Source organism: Argiope bruennichi, chromosome 7 (assembly GCF_947563725.1).
Source record: "Argiope bruennichi chromosome 7, qqArgBrue1.1, whole genome shotgun sequence".
NCBI classification, from domain to species: domain Eukaryota; kingdom Metazoa; phylum Arthropoda; class Arachnida; order Araneae; family Araneidae; genus Argiope; species Argiope bruennichi.
Window position 1 is genome coordinate 120,032,210 of NC_079157.1, and position 25,357 is coordinate 120,057,566.

At 29.1% G+C, this 25,357-nt stretch overlaps 2 long non-coding RNA genes across 2 annotated transcripts; one reads left to right on the forward strand and one right to left on the reverse strand.

Moving 5' to 3' along the window:
- Positions 1-4,930: 4,930 nt before the first annotated feature.
- Positions 4,931-7,557, reverse strand: LOC129976708 (uncharacterized). Its single transcript, XR_008785172.1, has 2 exons — positions 7,419-7,557; positions 4,931-5,228 (listed from the first exon to the last, which is right to left on the reverse strand). It is a non-coding gene; the product is annotated as an uncharacterized LOC129976708 (long non-coding RNA).
- An 11,611-nt stretch (positions 7,558-19,168) lies between these two features.
- LOC129976709 (uncharacterized) lies at positions 19,169-23,443 on the forward strand. The gene is made up of 2 exons (XR_008785173.1): positions 19,169-19,302; positions 23,163-23,443. It is a non-coding gene; the product is annotated as an uncharacterized LOC129976709 (long non-coding RNA).
- Positions 23,444-25,357: the final 1,914 nt, after the last annotated feature.

Sequence of the window (25,357 nt, forward strand, 5' to 3'; positions counted from 1 at the left end):
TTTTAGCTCAGGAACAAATTGACAGATTATAACAAATTTGAAAAAAAAAGTATGTATTAGGTTTAACTTTGCGATATTTTTCGCAAGAAACTTCCACTAAAATTTAGAATTTCAGAAAATATTATTTAAAGATGCAAAATAGCATTAAAATATGTATTACCTAAAAATAAAAATCGATATCACTTCCCAAAGAATAAGCTTAGAATTAAAATTCAAAGTGTTTTATGAATAAGATCATTAAGAAATTATAGATATTACAAATATATTTGACATTTTTGAAAAAAAAAATCGATATTTCAACTTTGGCAACTATTTTAATAACGTTCCGAGAGGACAAAAAAAAATATTGGTTTTATTTTTATATATGCTTTATTCTATTATTGGTTCATATATATATATATATATATATATATATATATATATATATATATATATATATACACATTTTACTCTTCGCCATATTTAATTAAGATCACACGCTGAAGTTTAACTATCATGCCAGTTTCTACGTACGGATGTGTTTACACACATCGGGACAGACATGCCGACAGACAGTGAATCCGTTCCTGTATTTCATTTGAACAAAATTTTATATCTCTGGATCTTATCATAGGTTATACGTGAAATCTCATTAATCAATTAATCATTGTGTATTTAGTGTCTTCATGTTCATATGCACGGTGACGGGTAGACAGACGGGCTTCCTTTTGATTTATTCCGCTCAAAATTCATACGTAAGGCATCTGGTAGATTGATTATGACAAATGACATGCGCATAACCTTTTGTTATGTAAATTTACGCGCATGTCCAACATTTTGGAAATAAATACATGAAATGAAAATAGATTTTAAAAAATTATAAATTAACTCCCGACCACATTAGATTTACTGAATAACTGAAAGATCATTTCACGGCGATAATAAAGCGGGTATTGTAGGTGGTGCTTCTCTCTGGTAAGCAATACGTTTCGTCATCGGAAATAATGGATAACCATTATTGTATCCTCCAGGGATATGAGAATATGCTTCTTTATTCAAAAACTTCTTATCTCCTTACATGATATAACGCCGCCCCCCAGAAGGGTAGATTAAAATGTTCTTTTATCATACGTACTATGAATACGCAAATTTAATTCCAAAGAAAATGATTAGCGGAATTCTTTTTGGTAACAATTTATTAGCTCAGATTAAACTTTGTCTCGAATATATCAAATGGTGCCACTTTAGTTTTTTAAAGAAAAGAAAGTTACAATGCCATGAGTTAAAAAAGAACCATCCATTAAAAACTAAAATCTTACTAACATGCATGAATAAATAAAATGAATTCAAAACTCATAATTTAAGCGGAATTTCTGACGATGGAACATAAGGAATCTCTCTCTCTCTCTCTCTTTTTTTAAGAAGGCGCACATTAGATAAGTCATTGATAAGCGCATGCGATTTCTGCATACTACGTGTCTTGGAATCCTTAAAAAATCCACCCATTCGTGCTTTGCATGTTATATTTTGACCTCAGCTTGATAACAGAGTGACTTGAGGTAAAACATTGGTCTTACAGAAACAAGGAGGTCGTATATTCGAATTCCGATGCTATGGGAAACTTTTTCAGATATCTAAATTCGCAATGATGTAATGCGGAAGTCTGGACGTGGACATCACTACACCGGTGCCTTTGTTATCTCCTGTGTGGTCTTTCAAACCATGAGAAGCGATACGTATATTCAAGATGCTTTCTTTAAATTCGTTAAGTGTCCTTTCTTTGCTCGATTTCTTTACTTGGTGCCTCTTAAAGATATCAGTAACTATGCGGGATCGAAAATATTCTTGTCTATGGTCTTACGTAACCAAGATTTGCGATTGTTTGTTCCCATTAACATAAATCTCTAAAACTGTCCAAAATGTGCATTATGATTATAAATGAATACCCCAAATTTGCAGGTGTGTTAAAAGGAAATAAAACAAAATACAACCTTGTTGTTCATCAGAAATCAAAAATAAAAGTTGAAAGTTTAAATTCAACACGGTTATAAGTATCAATGTGAGCCCCTCCAGAAATACGAAGGATATCTCAGATTTTTTTTTGAATGCCTGATGTGAAGCTTTTAAAAAATGCAGATATATGTGTATGGCGATATCCGATTTCTTTTTCTGCGACCACATCAAACAGCAAATGTTTGTTCTCACGCTACCAATAGATGTTGACAAACTTAAGACATGCATAACTGCAGGATTTCAAAGTATCACATCTGAGATGCTGAAAGAGTAAGGGATAAGTTATTGCATGACTGGATATCGCTCGTATTTTTTGAGATGCTTATAACGGACCCTTATAACTGCGTTGAATTTAAGATTTCAACTGTTATTTGTAATTTTTGATGAACAACAAGATGATAATTCGTTTCCCTGGAACGTTGGAATATTCAAGCTGTATTTTCCCCCTATATTTATTACCATAATTTTTATATCGCTATTTTAACTCTATCCGGTTATTATTATTCTTGTGCCATTTCAAAATTTCAAAACTCACAAATTTCATGATACTACTTTTAAAGTTCATGTTGTTCTTTTTCCTGATTTCTACAATTTTTTCAGGGTTTTATTTTAAAGCTGCGGATGGTTATACATTAAGAAATACATTTTATATTTTAGTACGGATCATTTAGACGAATATAATAAGAACATGAAGCATTCGTTTTTTCCCATGGAGTAAGTGATAACACTCGAATTGTATATGATATTTTCACTTATTAAGAATCGATAGGTGTTCTTTAAATTATTTATTAAAACTGTGAGTTTCTAGTAAATTTTATACAGAATAAAAATTAGTTTATGCTTAAAGAAAAACCCTTCTTCCCATGAATGAGATTGGTTCAAAGTTATGCAGATTAGTAGTACAAAGTTATACAGTTAAGAATTACATGATAAATCTCATCCATATAGTTGATGTCACTTTTGCAATACCGTGTTCGTGCACACATTGTAGTTAAATGTAATTACAAAAACTGTTTTACTTCTACAATATCTAATGCTTGGAATTCATTAAAATCTGAATTTTTGAAATATTTTTTTGGTAAAATTAAAATTTATCTGATAGTTGCTTTCTTTACCTCCAAACTTTCAAACTAGTCTCTTTTTGAGATAATATTTCACTGTCGATTTTTATTTGTTACATTCAGTTGTAATATTCTTACTTATTACTTGAACAAAAATTTAATGAAAGTGTACTATCACATTTCTGTGCACCATAATGCAATAAAACTCGCTTCATTTTGGAAAAGCTGTGTAATTAATTTGTAAGTTTAGTTGTTATGTTTGTCTTGACTGCAGTTATTATAAAGATAAATTGGCTTTTCCCAAAATATTTTTTGACATTTTTCGAATCAGTTATTCATATTTTATTTTTGTATCAAATCGAAAGGATTATAATTATTTATATATCAAATCGAAATGATTATATTAATTTTTCAGATTAAAAAAATAAATGTGAATTAAATTAATTTTTAAGTTTGTTTAATAAAATGAAAAGACTAGGTCTTCAGAAAAATTATTTTAATTATTTCCTCATTATTTGGGCTGCTTTATCTTATATTTTAGTTTATTAAAGTTTCTTGAACTTAAAAGACTGTGCGAGAAAGTTAATATTCATTAAAAAAACATCTCAAATCTTTAAAATTTGTAAATAATATGTAGAGAATTATTAAAAAAGAAAATAAATTTTATCATTTTATATTTTTTAAATAAAAAAGGAAGGCAAATAAAGTCTTACAAAAGAAAGCGATTACTTCATCTCACAATAATGAGAAAAATATTTATGGTTAAATTGTTTTATCTTACCTAAATAAGTTTTTCTATCATAGTAATATGCTGATATAAATCTTTCTTGTAAAACAGAAAAGTAAAAATTAAACATAAACTAAATGTAGAAAAAAATACAAAAAAATAGAATAAACTTCCTTACATTTAGTTCATTACTTTCAATAATCTATAGTATTGAATTAGTGAGTATATTAAAATAAGCGAAAGTGAAAAAGATTTTAACTATAAATTTCTGAAATACCTGTTCGAGTAGGATTTTTTAGTATATTATTCATCTTATTTCTGAACGCAACCGCCAATTGAATTACTGAAGTTGTTATATATTATGATACGATGCGATTACGATATATATAAGTTGTTATATATATCGTAATATCAGTAACAGATACATTTTACAGAAACAGGAAATTTCTGACATTCTTCTAGATAATAAGTCTCGAATAATAAATAGAAAGAATCTTTCAAGTTTATGGAGCAGCAGCTTTCAAACATCCTGCATTAGTTTGCTTTGTATGATGCAGTAAAACGTTGCAAAAATGCTTGGTTTCCGGCAAATTATTAGTTGTCAGAATTTAGTTCATGATTTTTGAATGAAATCATGTTTCAAAATTGATTAAATTCATTGCAAATACAGGTAAATGTCATGCCTAATGGGTATAAATACTGGCAATAACCATTACGAAATTAGGGGTTATCTTAGTTAAAACTTCAAAAATTACTTATTGACAATTTAGTGATCATATTTTGCAGAATTGCATAAGCCTATCTTTAAATTTAAAATATAAGTGCAGACTAAAGCTAACTTTTTAACAGGGAATCTCAATAGAGATTTTAAATGTAGATAAGACGTTGGTGAAAAGTGCCGCATACTTCTGCAACGATACAAATCGCTATTTATGCAACTAACTATATATTATTTAGAATTTTAATATAAGCCGAAATAATTTGATCTATGGAATTGGGAATTTCTGAATGCAGCAGAAAATAGAACAAAATTTCAATTTCCGGAATTATGAATTACTTATTTGAAAAATCAAAGCTACTTAATGCTCGAATTTTGATGTCAGTTTCCGTATTGGGAGCCAAATGATAAAAAAAAATAATAAACATGAAATTTTTCAACATACTTTTATTGTTCGTGAAATATCGATAAAAATAAATCTGAACATTCTACAAAATTTAAGATTTTTATGACAGAAATAAATCTAGCCCAAATTCTGTAAATTGAGCAGCTGAAGCAATGCAGACAATGGAAGTTTCAGCTGCAACAAGCAGATATCTACCTCCACCTGGTCATTGTTGCTCTGCCTAGTCATCCTGGAAGCACGAGTCAAGTCGTCGGTCGCTTCTGCATGCAATGTAAGAAATACGATGGCCAATGCCAAGACGATCATGTAGAGGCAGGAGTTCATCTGTATGAGAAAAATTCCAAATAAACTAAGTTTATGAAAAAGGTAACAGAATAATTTTAAAATAATTTTTAAAAACCCCAAAAATTGGTTTATTATAAATTATTAAAAAAATCTAATTAAAAAGTTCCAATAAAAAAACTGCTCAATAATGGGCATTGCTGAACTCAAAATTAAATTTGTGCAGCATTTGGTATCTCTTATTTTAATGATATGCTTTTTTCTTCGCAAATAAACAGATAAAAAGATAGGCACATATTAACCTGTTAACTGTCTTTGACGAATATACTCGTCATGGAAAATTTACAACATTTTGCATATGATGAGTTTTATTCATTGAGTTATTATATTTATATAATAATAGTTTAATTATTATATTTATAATTAATTATTTATTATATTTATATAATATATGTATGTTTATGACAATTTAGATGAGCATTTTCCTAAAAGGTTGAAACTGTTAATTGGTTAAATTTTTATCTTTATAAAGATGAAGAGAATTTGATGAGTACTTATTGGGGATATTGATTCTCTTTAATTTCGATTGAATCTTTTAGACCTAGATGAATCTCTTTGAACTATTATCGCAGAAAAAAAATATACTTTTAAGCTTTATGTTGTCGTAGATATTTTACTCGTACTTTTCAAAAATTCTTACATGTATTCTGTTCATTGCGCCCATGTAATTTTCCAATACAGTCAACCTATGTAACAATTGAAAATTTACATCTTGTGTTATATAACGCCCTATTGACACTGCTTTGCATTGCATTGTAAAATAACATTCTTTTTTACTGTTGAATGTCGCGTCGATAGCGTAGCAAAGATATATGGCGCCCAGTTCAAAATAGGACCCTGTTATTCTCAAAGGCTTAACAAGACCAAACGACGCCTAGAGTACTACTTTTTCGCTCTTTTATCCTATTTGATTTATAAAAAGCTTCAAAATGCACCAATATTTTGCCTTCAAGGCGCTTATGATGGCCCGGGGCATCTATGCTCTCTTCCCTCTAGGTTACACATCACTGCAGGGCGGAAAGGATTTTAATAATTTGAGCCAGGCAATCGACGTTTATTGGGTGAACATAAATGGTTCTATAATCAATCTGCATTTCCCTTTATATCTTAGTGTGAAACGGAAATGATGAAAAATTCTATTTATCTAATTTTGGGTCAGTTCAATTAAAATATGCTTAAAATCTAAAAGAAAAATAGACAAAATCATTCATTTTTAAACATGCACCTAACTGCCAATTGTGTTTCACAATAAACTTATTAATTTAAGAGTATTTTGTTTATGGGTTCAATAAATAAATTTTTACATTATGATACGAAATCAAAAAATCAAGTTAATAGAACGGCAGTATATTTTTAAATATTAAATCATTGATAGAAAAGAAGAATAAATAGAAATTGGTAAACGACAATTTTTTATGATTGCGTTGTTTTAAAATTCAAATCTTTTCTAGAATTAAGACAAAACCAAATAAAAAAATTCTAAAAACGTATTTAAATATGAAATACAGTGAATATACAAGCAAAACACTTTTTTCAGTCAAGAAAAAAAGCAACAAGTAATTAAATATTTGAGATTCAAATTACATGACAACGATGAAAAAATGACGTTATAAACTAAAAAAAATTTTTTTTAAATAATTAAAAATGAGAAAAAGATAGAAGGGCATATAAATTGATATCATTGCAACAAAGATTTTCGGAATTGTAACATGATGTAAAATATATTTTTATACTATAATACTTTCGGAAGTTACCAAATAACTTAAAATCTTGCACAATATTTAAGTCATTTAAGTTTTATTTCAAATTAAAAAATCATTATGAAAAGTAATTTTTGTAATTCAAATCGCATTTGTGCCTATTTAGTAATTCTAGGACCAATGGTTTATGCTGTGTAGTGTCAATAGACGCCAGGATATACACAGACACATCGGTTTTTACTAAAAATAAACATAAATTGAAACAATAATTTCTTAATCTAGTTTATTATTTAACAACGGTGTCTCTAATATTTTAAAAAGTGAAATCGCTAGCAATGAAATTTAAATAAATTCATTGGCCGTTATATAGTAAAAAAAGGTAATTTTTACGAAGCATATTTTTTAAAATTAATCATGCATATTTTTTAAAAATAAAAATTGTATTTTGAGAAAGTAACTAATTCATACTTACATTTGCGTGTGATTACAGTTCAGAAAATGTGATTATCATAGTATATTTTCTTCTTTTATGCTACAGGGAGCAACCTCATTATTTTGCTGCATCATGTGAATGATTGTATCCGTATTTGAACATGATTAGGTGAGAACAAATCAATCATATTGCTAATTTTTTTTTCCTTGTTATTTGTTTACAAAAACTGCTCTACATTATTTTAAGAAATGACTATCTTCATTTTTTTCCCAAGGTTATACGGGTTCTTAAATCAAATGATCCGCCAAAAAGTAGCAATTTGATGTATGAAGTTCTTTCGAAAAACCAGAAATGACATATATTGCGTACTGTTACTGTTACTACAATTTTCAAGCATAGAATTCTGTAATTTGTTTGTATCTGAAATATTTCTGAGTATAATAATAATTTGTAATATTTTTGTATCTGTACTGGTAAAAACTTAATCGTGAAAAAGAACAATAAATAGCCTAACTATTTGCTGTACTGGTATAACTTTTCACCGGGAAAAAGAATAATAAAATAGTCAAACCATCTATTGCTGATACAACCTTTCAACTTTTCATCGAGGGAAGAAAGAGTGAGCAATCCAAACTTCAATTTTACTGGTTCATCGAAACAAAGAAAAGAACGATAAGCAGTTTAACTTTATTTTGTACTGGTATAACCCTTCATGGAGGGAAGAAACAGTAAACAAACTAACTTTTGTTATGCTGGTAAAATTCTTCACTAAATAAATGAACAGTAGATAGTTTAACTCTCCGATGCAGTGGAGTAGGTTTTCATTGCAGACACGAGTAGTAAGCAATTTAACTCCTCGCTTTGCTGGAATAATCCCTCAAAAAGTAAAGGAACAGATTAATCCATCGCTATATTGATATAAAATTTAAAAGCAATAAGCTGCCTAAAATAGGGTTATATTAAGTTAATTTTGTCAATAGGGTAAGATCATGTTTGCGCAGACACTGAATAATATCAAATGTTGGCCCCTTTGAAACAAATACTTGCTAATCAGTTTAATTTAATTTTGATCTTGTATAACCCTTCATCGAGGAAAGAAACAGTAAATTATCTGACCTCCGCTACGCTGATTAAATTTTTCACTAAAGAGAGGAACAGCAGATAGTTTAATTCTGCTCTGCTGTAGAGTGGATTTTCGTCGCAGACACGAGTAGTAAGCAATTTAACTCCTCGCTTTGCTGGAATAATCCCTCAAAAAGTAAAGGAACAGATTAATCCATCGCTATATTGATATAAAATTTAAAAGCAATAAGCTGCCTAAAATAGGGTTATATTAAGTTAATTTTGTCAATAGGGTAAGATCATGTTTGCGCAGACACTGAATAATATCAAATGTTGGCCCCTTTGAAACAAATACTTGCTAATCAGTTTAATTTAATTTTGATCTTGTATAACCCTTCATCGAGGAAAGAAACAGTAAATTATCTGACCTCCGCTACGCTGATTAAATTTTTCACTAAAGAGAGGAACAGCAGATAGTTTAATTCTGCTCTGCTGTAGAGTGGATTTTCGTCGCAGACACGAGTAGTAAGCAATTTAACTCCTCGCTTTGCTGGAATAATCCCTCAAAAAGTAAAGGAACAGATTAATCCATCGCTATATTGATATAAAATTTAAAAGCAATAAGCTGCCTAAAATAGGGTTATATTAAGTTAATTTTGTCAATAGGGTAAGATCATGTTTGCGCAGACACTGAATAATATCAAATGTTGGCCCCTTTGAAACAAATACTTGCTAATCAGTTTAATTTAATTTTGATCTTGTATAACCCTTCATCGAGGAAAGAAACAGTAAATTATCTGACCTCCTCTACGCTGATAAAATTTTTCACTAAAGAGAGGAACAGCAGATAGTTTAATTCTGCTCTGCTGTAGAGTGGATTTTCGTCGCAGACACGAGTAGTAAGCAATTTAACTCCTCGCTTTGCTGGAATAATCCCTCAAAGAGGAAAGGAGCAGACTGGTCTTCCGCTATACCAGTGTAATCCTTAATTGGGGGAAAAGACACTAAGGTACCTAAAGTAGGGTTTATATTGCATCAGTTTGTCAACCCAATAAGACTATTTCTATACAGAAGTTACACAGTAATAAATATTTGACCCATCGGAACAAAAGTTTGTTAACTGCTCGCTTTTTTCTTCTTACTGCGCATGAATTTACTTGATTTGTAATGCAAACCTACTTTAATCCACTACTGTACTGATAAAAATCTTCGTCAGAGTATGAACGGTAAACAGTCTCTGTAGTTTATAGAATGCATAATACTGAATGCATAATACTAATGCATAAATACTGAACAGACTAGTTACTACACCAGTATATTATACTGATTATATTATTTTGGAAAAAGTTTGCTATTTGAGGAAGTATGCGGAAAGCTTATGCCAACAGAATTAGACTTAATTAAATATGCACATGCTCGCGACCAAATAGGAAAAGACTGTTTGATGAGAATCAGTATCTGTCTGTTTTCTGTAGGAATCACTATCTGTGTTGAATATATATATATATATATATAGCATTTGTTTTCTATTTAACATAATTACAATAGTCAATATTCGCATTATAATCAGATCAGATTATAATTAACATCTTGAAATTGAGCAATATATTGCATTAACTACTAAAATAAAAATATAATTTATATATTTCATAAATCATCGAACTTCCATTGCAAATAGACACAATCAACATCATATTGTATGTAGCAAATGACCAAGTATTTGTAGTAAGAAATCTGTAGGATTTTTAATTGAATACCTGCGATCTTTTGAAACTAGTTTAAGCTATGTTAATTATTTGTTGACTTGAATTTTTTATTTTAGAATTATTAAATTTTCCACTATCGGAAAGAAACCGATGATTTTGAAACTTCTTTTGATGATTCTATCTGATTAAAAATCCAGAACTCGTCAAAATTTTTTCTTGTTTTAAACAAATGGCAAAAAAAAAAAAAAAAAAAAAAAAAATGAAAGCAGCAAAAATGAAAAGCAAAGGATAACATTAAAAGAGAGAGAGAGGGAGAAAATAGAATCAAGTGATATCATGGTAGAAGATAAGTTTGGGAAAAAAAAGTGAATACCTTCTTAAAATAGTGAATAGTATAGCAATAATTATGTTGCTTTACTTGAGAAAAGACACACCATCAACATTAACTATCAGAGATGTAAAATCAAGATGACAAAGATGACAAAAATCAAGATTATGTACAGATTTGTCATTGTTGTTCCAGGAAGTAAAACAGAATGACAATAATCAAGATTGAACTACTGCGTTGTCAATGTGTTCCAGGAAGAACCCCGTGTGGTATTGATCATTACGAAAATCACTAGTTCTTTAAGAGAAAGATCGATATCTTTGTTCGATGGTTGAAAAGGAAACTAAAACTTTCTGAGGAGTATATCTTTCTGAAAAAGGATTTGTAAACGACACGAATAATGTTCTCTCATGCCAAAGATTTGCAAAGCAAAAGAACTTTCTCTAGTGTTATCACTCAAATCCTTCGATATCAAAAGAAACTATTAGTCCTGGTCCAGATAAGAAAATTATGCTTAGGAGTTGGATTGATCTCCCTATAACTTTCTCGCAAACTCTCTAATAGACTTGTCATGCCAGAGAACGGTTTGCATGGCACTGGCGTACAACAGTTACGAAATATTAACTAACTTTTACTGAATCTATTGTGTCATGCATAGTGAGTTTTCCGGCGATTAACCCCTAGCATGTTGTTAATAGTATCCGAAAATCAAACTTGGGCATTAGATAGGTTTTTCTCAATCAATTGGACACAAAATTACACTTGAAATCACAAAAGCCCGTACCTAATTTGATATATTTTAATAATTGCGTTTTTTGAATTATCGTTTCTGAAAGACCGACAGACAGTCAACCCTTTCTTGGATTTGACTAGCTCTCATCGTTTTGTAGATATCGTGTTAACTTATATTCGGACAGATGGACTTTCTTTCAAAAGACTTTACTCCAAATTGATAGAAATGTGCAAATTTTGTGTAAAGACCGTATATCAAATTTTAACTGTCTAGCTCAAAGCGTTTGAGTTAACTTTTTCACAGGCGGACATTTTTTAAAAATATGTTTTTCGAACTCAGGAAAATTCTAAAACGTAAAGATTTTTTGACGATTATTATACTTTCTCTGTACTACGTATACGAGAAAGTAAAAAAGAAGTATATCGTTACTAAGTGTTAAAATACTTCAATATGAATTGAATAATATAACACATTTTTTTTCTCTTAATGCGCATGTACCATTTGGATCTATGAAAGACAATGAGATGGATTCGGCACATAAACATTGAGAAATAATTTCAATCTCCCATTTTAAATTTTTTAAAACAATTAAGGAAACAACAAAAATTTATAAGGATATTTTGATACTTTTGATATAACGGAAGAGTCTGGATAGCCTGGTTGGAAGGGCGTTGGATTCCCGTCCCTTGGGTTGCGAGTTCGAACCCCGCCAGCCGAATTCTCTCCGTGTGTTTGGTGACTGGCACGCTTTTAAATCTGTTATAGCCCCAAAGTTCTCCAAGTCGAGATTAATACCACTAAGGGTACTGTATCAGGGGTGATCGTTCTCTGATTCATGTCTAAATTGCGATCCGTGGATGAGTGAATGCAATTCGCCCTATAAAAAGGTTGTGACATATGTGTAGCTGGGGCGCACTCTTGGCCCTAGATGGCCTGCTGAGAAACAAGAGACGCACCCTTGGTTTAAAATCACTGACTTTGTCAGTGGGCTTGTCTATAACAAGTGCCATTAGAAACAACAACATGATATAACTAAACTAAAGAAATCAGTCTTCCATAAGTTGTAAATTTGATGGTAAAGATGTCTTATTCTAATTTTCTTTTTTTTATAAGATCATCATGCTTGTGGAATGTATCCTATTTCTGCTGCATCCGTAAAACAAAGGGATCTCCCCGAAGCTTTCTTTAAGATTCAATTATAATCTTACTCTTCTCCTCTCGCATAAAATTATGAACCGTGTGTAAGGCTGCAAACCCCATATATAGCATTAGCGAACAATAGGCATGAAATACAGATCTTTGACATGAATCTAATATTTTGTGTTGTATCTATCGTGCGGATATGTATTTTGAGCACGTTTTTGTCAATGGAATGCCATCAAAATTTGACACAGAACTATAGTTGTTATTATAAAATAACATATCGAATTTCATTGATTTAAGTCCCTACGAAAGTACAGCCCGATAGACGGTAAACCGCAATTAAATTGGGCGGATTTTGTTCAAAATTCAATAAGTTTCTATATTTTAGATGATAAACCTGTGTACTAAATTTTATCCACCTAGGTTTTTTTTTTTTTTTTTTTTTTTGTGAAAAGGGTTGTGACGCATGGGTAGCTAAGACGTACTATTGACCCTAGATGGCGTTACTGAAACAAGAGACGTTAAAACTCGATTTAAAATCGCTGACTGTGTCAGCGGGCTAGTCGATGACAAGTGCCATAAGCAACAACAACAACATAAGTAGCAATAAGTAGAAACTTGACAAATTCTTAATGTCTTGATTCTATTAACTAATGTGTTGATTGTTCGATTATATTAAGTGTACAGAAATGCTGTTGTCCCAGTAAAGATCTTATTTTCACTTTTCCTAGTGCCTAGTAGATAATGAGCAAATTAACGAGTGTCTAGATGGTAATGTGCAGACTATCTAGGTAATTCGCAGATTACCTAGGTAATTTGAGAAATGAAACAATTTTTTGCACTTTAATGGATCACCCTAGTTAATGTTTAGATTAGCTACCTAATCCAGATTAACTGATTTCTGCTCTTTAGCGGTAACAGATATAAAAGCACAATATAAAGATAATACAGATATTTTTTTCTTTAATTTTCATTATCAACAGATAATGTTTAGTTTTTAATATTTCAATAATCTTGTTCGAAAACAAACTGATATTAAATTTAATTCTTGAGTATCTTCTACTCACAGCTTATAAAAGTGAAAGTAAAATAATAGATTGTAATGGAGGCAACTTTTGAGGCTTAGGAAATTTTTTTTCCAATGAAGAAATTTCATTTTCTAGGCACATTGTTGAAAATTTACATAAGCAGTTCCAATGCGAATCCGAAAATTCGTGTACCACAATGTAACACGGCATTCAACAGAATTTCGGTGCGGATGTTTGGACAAATTATTTTTCTTTCCATATCTGCAGCCAATACGGCACAATGAGTTGTCTGATATGCTTGGAAAAGTGATGGCCCAATTGCATGCAGTGGATATTAACCATAAGATTGTGTCCTGTGAAATTTAATTTCCTGCTCATTACATTAGTGTCAGAGAAATTCTTCCAGCTGTCGTATGTTGTCCTAGAATTGCATATTCCTGTGTAGAAATGACTCGTTTATGTACATTTGTGCTCATCTATGTGAATTCTTCAAGCATATTGCATCTAGTTTTCAACATTATCTCTGTATTGTTTTAAAATCATATTATTCTTATTATTTGATTTTTATAAATTCAGTCCGAAAAAGATGCCTCACATTCTAAAAACCGCCAATAAATCATTTTTTGCTGAATATTTGATATAAACGAAGATATATATTTCAACAATCCAATCTTTGATTGACTGACACCCAATGATATTCAATGTGAAGACGCTGTTTCATTCTGTCATTTATATAGACATATCTCAAAATCCTTCAGGTATAAATTGAAACATTCCTTGGAGGGTTTTTCCATAAATACTGTTTAGTACTTGTCACAAATTCAACCAAGACTTCCAAATTTTAAATTTTATAAATAAATTCAAGCTTTTGAAATCTTCACGTATGAGTAGATAATAAATATCGTCTCTAGTAAAAGACCATTAATAAAGTTTACTTCCTCTCAACTTAATTGAAATTTTATCAAATTCAATTAGTTGTATTTAAATTTAACTAAAATTATTAGTCAAAGTGTGTTGGAACTTATCTTAAATCCAAAATGGAGTACTCCAATAATGCAAATAATCAAACACACTGTAAAAATTTGATTAAGTGCCAAACATTAAGTAAAACTAATAAAACCATGGGAGATTACCTGCATCAAATATCTGAAGTCCTAAAGTAACATGATAGAGTTGGTACTTTAAGGTGTACGTACACATTTGAAGCTTCGAAAATCGTTCAAATTATCGAATATATATTGTTATTGCTTCAAACTGTTCTCCGATTCTTTAGCTTTCAAACGATACCAAAATGTTGTCAATATTCGGAATATTTCTCGAGTTATAATTATTTTTCTTAAGGTACTTTCACTCAAAACTCTAGTTTCGGGGTTTTTTAAACTCATTTTATGAAGAATGATATTTTTCCATTATGTTGCTTCATTCAAACAATCATAACTCAACAAGAAATGAATCAAATACAATTATTTATATATCAAAATAATCTGTATAAAACAGTGGATGTTTTGTGCCTCAATCAAAGTTATATTTATAGAAATAAATTTTAATAGCTATTTAAAAGTTAAAATTACAGAAAAAAAATCTTGCTTTTTCTATTCATCGTTGATGAAAAAATTGTTAAAAAAAGCTATATATTTTTATAACTTGATTCAGGCAGATAACAGGAAGACTCATCTTAGGCATCATTTCCAACTAGAATTGTTTGTACAAATTAGAATTTAAGATATCATGTTTCAAAAAATAGGCTAATTATCTCATTAAATATTATTTAATTAATTAATAATGAGTGTAATATGGTTTTTTCTCACTGGAATGAGTTTAAACATATATTAATGACCTACTGTGAAAAAACTGGATTGTTAAAGTTAAAATTTTAAAAAAATTCTAGTGTCTACGTACACCTTTATTTAAGGTATTTACTCTAGTCATGGCCCAAAAGGTAATTTCTAAAACTCTAGTTCCAATTGGAAAGATGCTTAAAATGATCGAAAGAATTATATTTTTTGTTGTTTAAGTCAATAAATATATTTCTGAAAAATTTTCAATATCTAAATTTTTGCACAGGCCCCCATTATATCAATAACATTTAATAATAAAAAGAATTGTTAACATGTGTATTTTAAAACACACAATAAAAAATTTCCCACCTTGTATGATTAAAATTTACTGAATTATAGTTCATTAATCTAAACGGGGGCTACATACAAATTTATTTTAGGAAAAAATGTTTTTAAAATGACAAGATGAATAATTTCAATTTGCAAATGACCCCTCTCTCCAGGAATCTCACTCCCGACCCCGCAATTATCTACGAAATTCGTTTAGAATAATGATTGTCAACTTTACGCTTTTTTTTTTTTTTTTTTTTTTTTTTTTTGTTAAAACTTCACTGTGTCAAGAATATATTACTGTATATGAATAAAAGAAACGGCGGCACGATTACGATTTTTTTCCTTCATAAGAAATCAGATTTTGTAACTTTTAAAAATTATATTTATTGGCTCAAATAAAGTAAAATATAATTCGTCCCATCATTTTTAAGCATTTTTCCAATTGAAACTATGTTTAACCTATGTATGCCTAATGTTTAGAAATAAGCTATTGACCACGATAAGAGTGAACACCCTGTACAGTGTTTAACTGTATTATTCTTCTGGAGCGTTTCGAATGCTGAGAAATACATATAAGAGGACTTGGTACCCTGAGAATTTCGGGAAATCGGCAAATATATCGATTTTCCGATTTTGAGTGAAAAATGAACCTTGAACCTTTGACTTATTAATCTGAAAATTCCAAAACAATCGGACAAGTATTTAATGAGATATAGGATTATTTTGTGTAATGCGATAGCAGATGCAACGCCCACTTCCAGCGTTTACATCAATCATATTTCATGTGAAAATTGCAAGTCGCTTAATTTTTTTCCATGAAATAAAAAGTAGAACAGTTGTTTGATACTGCAGTGGTTAAATCTTTGTTTGTTTATAATTTTGCTGTTTCCGCTTTTCTTTTCAATTGAATTTCTCATTTGTTACCATAATCATCTTCCAAATGACTCATTTCATTTGAATTTCGATCAAATGATCTAAAATTTTGCTGTGTATTAATAGACATTTCATAAAGAGAACTGCAGATCATTTAATAAATATTTTGAGGAAACACATTTTATCGAATAAAAAAAGTGAAAATTTTCTAATAATTTCTATATATGATAAATGTAATTAATAAATATGATAATAATATATATTAATAAAATTGATATCTTAGGACTTAAAAATGCCGCATTATTGCTCTGAGAATAAACCAGTTCGATACGAGTTGTTTTTATTACAATTTTACTGTGTAGAAAACTTTAAGGAGTTGTTTATGTCAGTTTGCTTCCCCCCCCAAAAAAAAATTATGTCTGCTACAAAATGTAAAAAGTCAATCCCATTTTATTGTAATTGCATTGAATTTTTCCTGCTCATTCTTAAAGGCATGCTTAATTGAATTAGGGATAGATTTGTAAAAATTTTGATTAAAATTTTTTTCTAAAAATATTCAAAATGAAAAAATCGTATATTTTTTCAAAACATTTCACAAAATTTTGAACAACTTTTTTTCCCTCTGAAATTAATATAGACATCAAAAATCCGATTCCTAATTCTGTTAAATACATTGTGAGGTCCCTTTAAAAAATTTTTGGAGAAAAAATATTGAAAATTGCACGAGAAGAAGCATTTTAGAAAAAGGCTTGATATTTTTTTAAATTTTGAAATGTTTAAGTTTGTAACTTTTGAATCTGAAAAATATTTTAGAAATTTAATTTTCTGCATAGTTAATATCTATCTATCACAAAATTTAAAAAAATTGTTGAAAATTGTGGAAAAAATTTGGGGGGGGGGTCTGTAATATTTAGGGGGGGAAAAACAACCTTTGTGTGGAACTTTAGATACAAGTGTTTCGACCGGGCAACTTTGTATTGGAAGTTGGCCAAGAGATTACGGTTTTTTTCTTGAGATTTACATTTCTTTGTTTCAACTAAGCTGAATTTACAGTATAATCAGTTAGTCTAGCACAAGAGATTAAAATGGAAAACCAGCGAGGGTGTTTCTCTCTATCACTTTTACAAAGAGATTATTTTCGTATACCTGTAATATGATTCATTTTATGTCTAAATTCGCAATACAGTAAGAGAATGGAATATGCCCTTGGGATCTCATTTTTTTAAAACCCCATTGGGCCGAATTTGATCTTCAATTTCGGTGAAATAACCCTAAATTTTATTCATCTAACTGGTTATGTTCATGCTCAATTTTGGTTATTAACCGATTTTATGCTAGGGAAAGCGTATTGTGTATTATCAAATAAAATATTGTGTATTATCAAATAAAAAAGACAATCTTTATTTAATTACGTTAGAATTGCAATCGTGTTCTTTAACATTTGATCACCATTTTTTGCATCGTTTTACAATCACATCATCATTATGACCTCAATTGAAATGATGTTGATGATTTCAAGTGCAAGAAAAGTCTTTCATTTAGAATTAGACAGAGGATGTATCTATTAAATTGGCATCATTAAAAAAAATAATTCTTTGATTATTAAAATGGTTTAAAGATAGTTTTTTTTTATTATTATAAAAAGAAACCGCCAAATTTTAGTTTAATTTTTAGTTCATTAGATAGTTGAATTTTTAAAAAGTCTTTCTAAGGTGCACATTCTCACCTTCCAAATTATAACTGTGCCAAATCTCATAGACGTAGATCTCTGAATCTTAAGCATTCCTCTATTAAATGCCAACATGCACACATTCATTTTTATTATTAGCAGGGGTTAAATTTCTTTATGACCTCGTGCGAGTGCGTGCGTGAGAGTGTGATTTCTTGATAACTAAGAATCATAGACGTATCAGTCTCTCTAACCTGAAAATAAAAAACTATGCTGTGCTGAATTTTTTATGGGAATACAATGTAATTATCAAAGTAAATAATGTATTGAAAAATACTCAAATGAGTATTTTTAGACTCATTATCCGCAGATAATGCTTAGTTCTTAAAATTTCGAAGTTTTGTTCGAAAATAAACGAACTATACTCAGTATCGTTAAGCTGGATCTTAGACTATAAGTTTTAATCTTCTTGTTATGTTTGGAGGCACAATAACCCTTTACACTCGGAAAAGTAATCCGATGCATAATTATTCGTCTAATACAAGGTCTTGTTTATTCTTACGAATATATATATATATATATATATATATATATATATATATATATATATATATATATATATATATATATATATATATATATATATATATATATATATATATATATATATAATTGTTTTTTAAGCTGAACTTCCCTCAAAAATTAATATACATCTTTTTACCATTCTGTGGGAGATTTTAACAATCAAAATTGAAAAATAAATCAATAAAACGTCAAAATGATGCACCGTCTTGAATGGTAAGTGAGAGGCACCATCCGAGTGCGAAGGGTTAAATAATATTTTTTAATGAAATTATTTTTTTTTCACCCGGGAATTTTTTTCGTCGATTCCCTAGTTATTATTGTTTTAAATTAAGACCATGTCTAATTTTCATCGAATTTTGCTAATTCATCTCCTCAAAAAAATAATATTCTAAAAACGCACATTAAAGTGCCTGCTTTTTTGCAGATCATTTGATTTAAGAGAAATAATGCACTTTGACATTAAATCTTCCATTTTGCAATGCTGTATAACGCGTTTTATAAACATCGAAACAAATAACCAATTAAAGGATGCAGTGATTGACAGTTTTCTTGCGATTACTTTTAGGTTTGAATCTGAATATTATCATTTAAATGATTCAGCAAAAAATATGTCGTTATTTTATTTGTATAAAAGCAGATGTGCAGTTGATGCAATCGCATTTCTTAAAATCCTTCAGACGTAAACGTAAGTGTTATATATTTCATTTTCCAAGCAAGCACTATCTTTGCGCTTATCACAAATTTAAACAATTCTTTCAAATTTTAAAACTTGTATTTTTAGTAAAACTTTCACATGCATTATTGTTTAATCTTTATTTAATTTAGAATTGTGTACAAATTTTCATAATGCTTCATGAATACAAATTTATTAACATGAAGAAAAATTATTGTGTTGTGCTTGAGATTCATAAAGCCTGTCTTAATGGAAACTATTATAAGGACAATGTTAGCAATATAAAAATTGAGGAGATTTCCTCGCATTTGAGTTCCCATCATCATATAAATTAATTAAGAATCAAATTTTAAATTGAAATATTAACGATAGAAAGAAGTAGTTCTTTCATCAACATTTTTGTCTACCATTAAGAAAAAATGTTTGTGTTTAGCTTGAGTTTCATAAAGTCTGTGTTAAATGAAACTATTATAAGAATAATGCAAACGATATATAGAAATGGTGGGTGTTTCCTTAGATTTTCGCCCCAGCATTATAGAAAACTAATATAAAGGTTAAAATTTTAAACTGAAATATTTAAGATAGAAGGAAATAGAAGTTTTCTTTCATTAACTTTTTTTTGTACACAATAGAACGCATTTTACGTTTAGCTTCGTAGTATGCATTTGAACCTCCTCATTTAACCAATTGGATCTAAAATTTGTTAATATATGCAATTTTTGTGATTGACATAAGATATACAACTGCACTTTCGTGATAAAAAAAAACGAATACCAAATGTTACTTATCTTCTAACTTCTTGTGCCTTTTCGGATAACGCCATCACATAACAGCATGAAAGGCAGCGATAGACAGTTCAATAGATGGAATAGATTTAATTTGACACAAATCCATAATTTTGTTGATAACTTATAAACCAAATTTTGTCAATCAACGCTTTAATTTTGCCTTTTAAAACACTTTTATTTAATTTGATTTGTTTCATGTTTTTACAGAGAGAAATTTGTCATCAAATTTTACCTACTACCAGTTGCGCTAGAATTTTGAAATTTTGCATATAAGTCTGTTATCGTTCAAAATCGTGAAGTACTTCTATATTTTCAATGTGTAATAATCCTTTGCCAAATAATTTAATTTAATTTCCATTTTCTACGAGAGGCATCATCTGGTAACAAATTTAAGGAAAATTGATTTTTGAATTCTATGATTGCAGTGAAAATGAATTCTGAACTGAAGATATTTTAGTTATTAAGATATATTTTTTAAAAATCTATTTATTATTTCACCAATAAAAATGGGCTTTTAAAAACTCATTTTATCACATTTGTACAGTTGCTGAGATTTATACAGATTTCTCGTCAACAATTTTAATCCAAACTTCAATACATAGAATTTCTATGTAAGATAACTAATATAAATTTATGTTACATTATGAAATATTTTGTTCATTTTTTTAAGGTCTTTATCAGGTTTATCATTTTTTACAAAATAGTTAATTAATTTAATTAGTATTATTAGATTCGTGCTAAAAGAATATATCACACAACCTGATTTAATTTTTAATATTTCCGGAATTTTATAGAACATATTTTTAATACCTTAAAACTATTATCTGGCTACATGAAAAATGTTTTTGTACGGTTGTTATCTTTCTCTTTAGCAATACAGCAGCTAAAAGAAAAAAGAAAGAGAAATCTTTCTGTTAAAAACAACTAAACAAAATTTAAACGTATCATTGGTTAGTAACAACGTACTTCTTTGTATTAAAGGACACAGATGCGTATTTAAATGACATGCGCTGTCATATTAGTCAGATGACTACGGCTTTAGCAGTACTTATTCCATTACGGAAAATGAACATATAACGAAAAAGAAGTGCAATTCACATTGTTGACAATAAAAATATGTACAAATGTATATGTATATGTATATGACAAAAATATGTATATGTATATGACAATAAAAATATTTTATTAATGCGTTTTATTAATTGAATTGGAAAAATGTACTTAATGTGTATAATGTACTGACCGAATGAATAAAAGTGAACATACAGGAAAAATATATTAATTTTGTTAACAATTTATAGAACTGGTAGTATAATTTCACTATTCTTTTAAAAATTTATTATTTAATCAATTTCTTTAGGGCTACATTTGTCTAAAATTTTGGATAGATCAGAAATTCTGAATTCTTGGAGAAGAAATTGGAAAAAAAATTGACATGGAATCACTATGTGAACTTTTCTATCCATTTCTTCTTACAGAATTGAGTTCCCAACTTATTTTTTTATGCTTCTTTATGCTTTTGCAGATATATCTTAAACTTTTTGTAGATATATTTAATGAAACTTCTCAAGAGAACTTCTATCTAAGAGAATGAAACTTCTATCCAGAATTCCAAGCAAAATAGACTATTTAGAGAGTTTAATCATTCTGAGGATTTTTTTTTTTTTTGAAGCCCAAAGAATTATTCAACAAGTTCTGGTTCATTATTTCTGATGCAGTGAATTTTTAGGCTTATCGAACATTTCGATTATCTGATTATTCAAAGAAAAAAAACAATTAGGAAAAAATGCGATCTGTGTTTATTTGAATATTTTAATTTTTTTTTCAAAGCTAATTTATTTTTGAATTTGCTTTTTGTAATGGGTAAAAAAAATATTGCCTGTCAATTCAATGATAGATTTTAATAAATGGACAATAATATTCTTAGTTTTAACTTAATTTTGCTTAATTGATGATTAATAATTTTGTTTATTTGTGCCTCTGCCATAAAATTATTGATCAGATTTATTGCTATTTCCTACTATCAAATGGACGCAACATTCCTAAAAGCAGCTCTTCAAAGCGAAGTAGATCATCTCTGATTATTGATCAAAAGCCTATGCGTATAGTAAAAATGGCTTGAATGTCTTGAGTTGGTAGACGAAGAATTATATATATATATATATATTATAAATAATTAATTTTAAATATAATAATTAAACAATTATTATATAAATATAATAATTATCATTGATTAAACTCGTTAGAATGCAACAAAATGTTGCACTTTTCCATGACGAATATACTCGTCAAAAGCAGTTAGCTGGTTAACATACATTTGATTTTGATGATGATGAGGATACCACGAAGATTATATTCGTCAAAAACTGTTAAAGGGTTAATATAAATTTGACTTGGATGATGAGGATGATTCCATGACGAGTATATTCGTCAAAAACAGTTAAATGGTTAATATGGATTAGATTTTGATATTGTCTTTTAGATTATGTTTTTATTCCTAATAATTCTCTTAATAAAAATGAAATAAAATAAAAACGAAAAAAATGATTACATTCAAATTGAGTGAGGGACTTACCCTGCTTCTCCGAACAGTTCAAGTGGTTGCACTAAGAGGTTATTTTAACATTGTTGTCGATGAACCAAAAAATCCCATATAAAAAAATGAGCACTGCGTTTCTATTATATAGATTCAATCAATTAGAGAAGTATTACTGTACAACACATTTGAAATATGTGCCAACTCGAGGCCACCTAATGCTGCTAGATCCGGCTCTATTCAAAAAGACACTTATTATGTTTAAATTTGTGGCATTTCTTCATAGTGAAATCGGAGAAAAGAATGTCAGTAAAGTCACTTCCACATCCATCCTCACTTAATTTTTTTTTTTTTTCATCAGCAAGATTATTGCGCTGCAAACAAGTAGGAGGGGGAGTGTTGCGATTGTCTTTTAGTAAGATAATTCAAAAGAATTTCAAAAAAAAATCTCAACTAATAAATATATCTTAACTAATCATTTCTATAAAATCTCAACTTATGATCTTAGAGATTGTATTTCTATATTTCATTTTTTTTAAATATTACAGATGAAATCTTTCATCTTCATGGTTTTTCTGACATTGGGTGTCATGCTGATCTGTTTGCAAGCAGATGCGATGGTGGACGACCTCGCCCACCACGCCAGAGTGATCCGACAGGCCACAAATAATAATACAATCCCCATAAGCCTGTGTCTCAACAATCTGACAATTACACCAGCATTGTTATCGCAAATACTCAGCTTGGTGAATTAAGTTAGGCATCATGCAGTATCAATATGAAATATTCAGTCTGTTACTTTATATAATAAAGGTTTTTTATATGATCATTTTATTGATTACTTTGAGTGATATTTATTTTTTACTGATGACTTTTTGCAATTTTCTTCTTTATTCGCTATTTCTAAAATATCATCCTGAAACTGGCTGGATTATTCAATAGAAAAACGTGTTAGGATCCCAGATCTTTAAGAAGCATCAGACTGTAGAGATTTTTTTTTGTTGTTATTCTATTTTGAATGCTGTTTAGTTTTATGCTTTCTTAAAATTTATAATGGCAGTACAATCAAACTATTTTAAATGAAAATCAAACATTGTTTAAATTAAGTTTGGAAATTATTTCAATCATATTCCTTTGTAACTTTGAGTTGAAAGTTTTTCATCATGGTATTTTTTAATAAAAAAGAATGTGCTCGAAAATTTTTAAAAAATGCCCGATTTTGTTATTAAATATTATTTGGATTGTGTTAAAAAAAGTTTTGTTATTATTATTATTTTGATATTTTGTTTAGAATTATTCTAACATTTCAGTGGTGTATTTTTTAAACACAATATATTAAGAAAAAAACTTTTCAAAAAGTAATTTTTAAGTAAGCATTTTACATTAGTTAATAGAATCAATCATCAATCAATTAAAAAAACTATAATACAAAGAATCAAATGGTTTAACATATTATTACAATTAAAGAAATGAATTTGCAAAACATGATAAAATTTACTTATTCGTGCTATCTAAAGACTAGGGACACTTTGACTTGCCTAGCAATTGGTTTTTGCAACAGGCGCACCTATTTGTGGTACATTCAGATTTGCAGTCACATTTTTTGAAACCCTGCCCGATACTAAAAGATAATTTTATTGCTGTTTGATGTAAAGATATTTCTTCAACTGGGTTATCGTTTTTCGTTAAAAACCTCTCTTTGCAAACATTGAATTCAGATCTCGCATACAACTTTCGAATGTTAAAGATAGAGTAGCCTCTAATGTGTACATTAACTAGTAAAAATGCGGACAATTCTTCATTCCGCACTTTAACGGAACAAATCAGTTCATCTGCAGATTAGCCAGGTAATCTGCACATTAACGATTTTTGAGCTATAACGGAAACATATATATAAATAACTGCAAAATTAATCATATTTATGAAATTCAGGATAAAAAAGCCGTTTCAAATAATGAAACTACAGCCTTAAAATTCAGCTAAGAAACTCAGGGTTCTATTTTTCTTTTTTTTAAATATAATCATCTATTTGGCGACTAGAAAGTTATATGCACATAAATATGATTCTATCCTTTTTCGAATAAAAAAAAACTTATTTCGAACAGAACTGCGGAAATATATATTTAAAATATTTTGCATCAGAAGTTATAGTATTCGTTTATCTATCTGGCCACAAATATACTTCGTGATTTTGAAAAAAAAAAAATGATTGCTATTAACCCAATTTTTGATTTCAGCATGACAGCTGAACTGCTCTGTAAGAAAACACTGCAAAGAGCTAAAAAGAGATCATCTAACTGATCATCATCTGCTGAATACAGTGGATAGAACAATACATTCAAATGAAATTTTTCTGACTTTGCTTAACCTGTCTTATAATGGTGAACATTGGAAAATATCGCTGTCGCATATTTCGGTATATTGAGGATGTTTTCAGTGCAATGATACTTTTAACTTCGTTACTGCTTTTAATTGAGCTATATATTTAATTCTCAGTTATTCACAATAAAATATTTGGCAAAAAACTGTTAAATTAAATACTTTAAACACTGATGGCATACTAAGTTTATTTGTTTCCAGAAAAACAAGCCTATTATCGCTTATGTCCGAATCAAAACCATCCGCCTCAAAGTTATGATTTATCATGAAGTAAAGATTATTGAATTTTCAAATTATCATAACACATTTTCATGAATCGGAAGAATAGAATTAAACTTTTTTTTTCTCTCTTGCTTTCCATAAT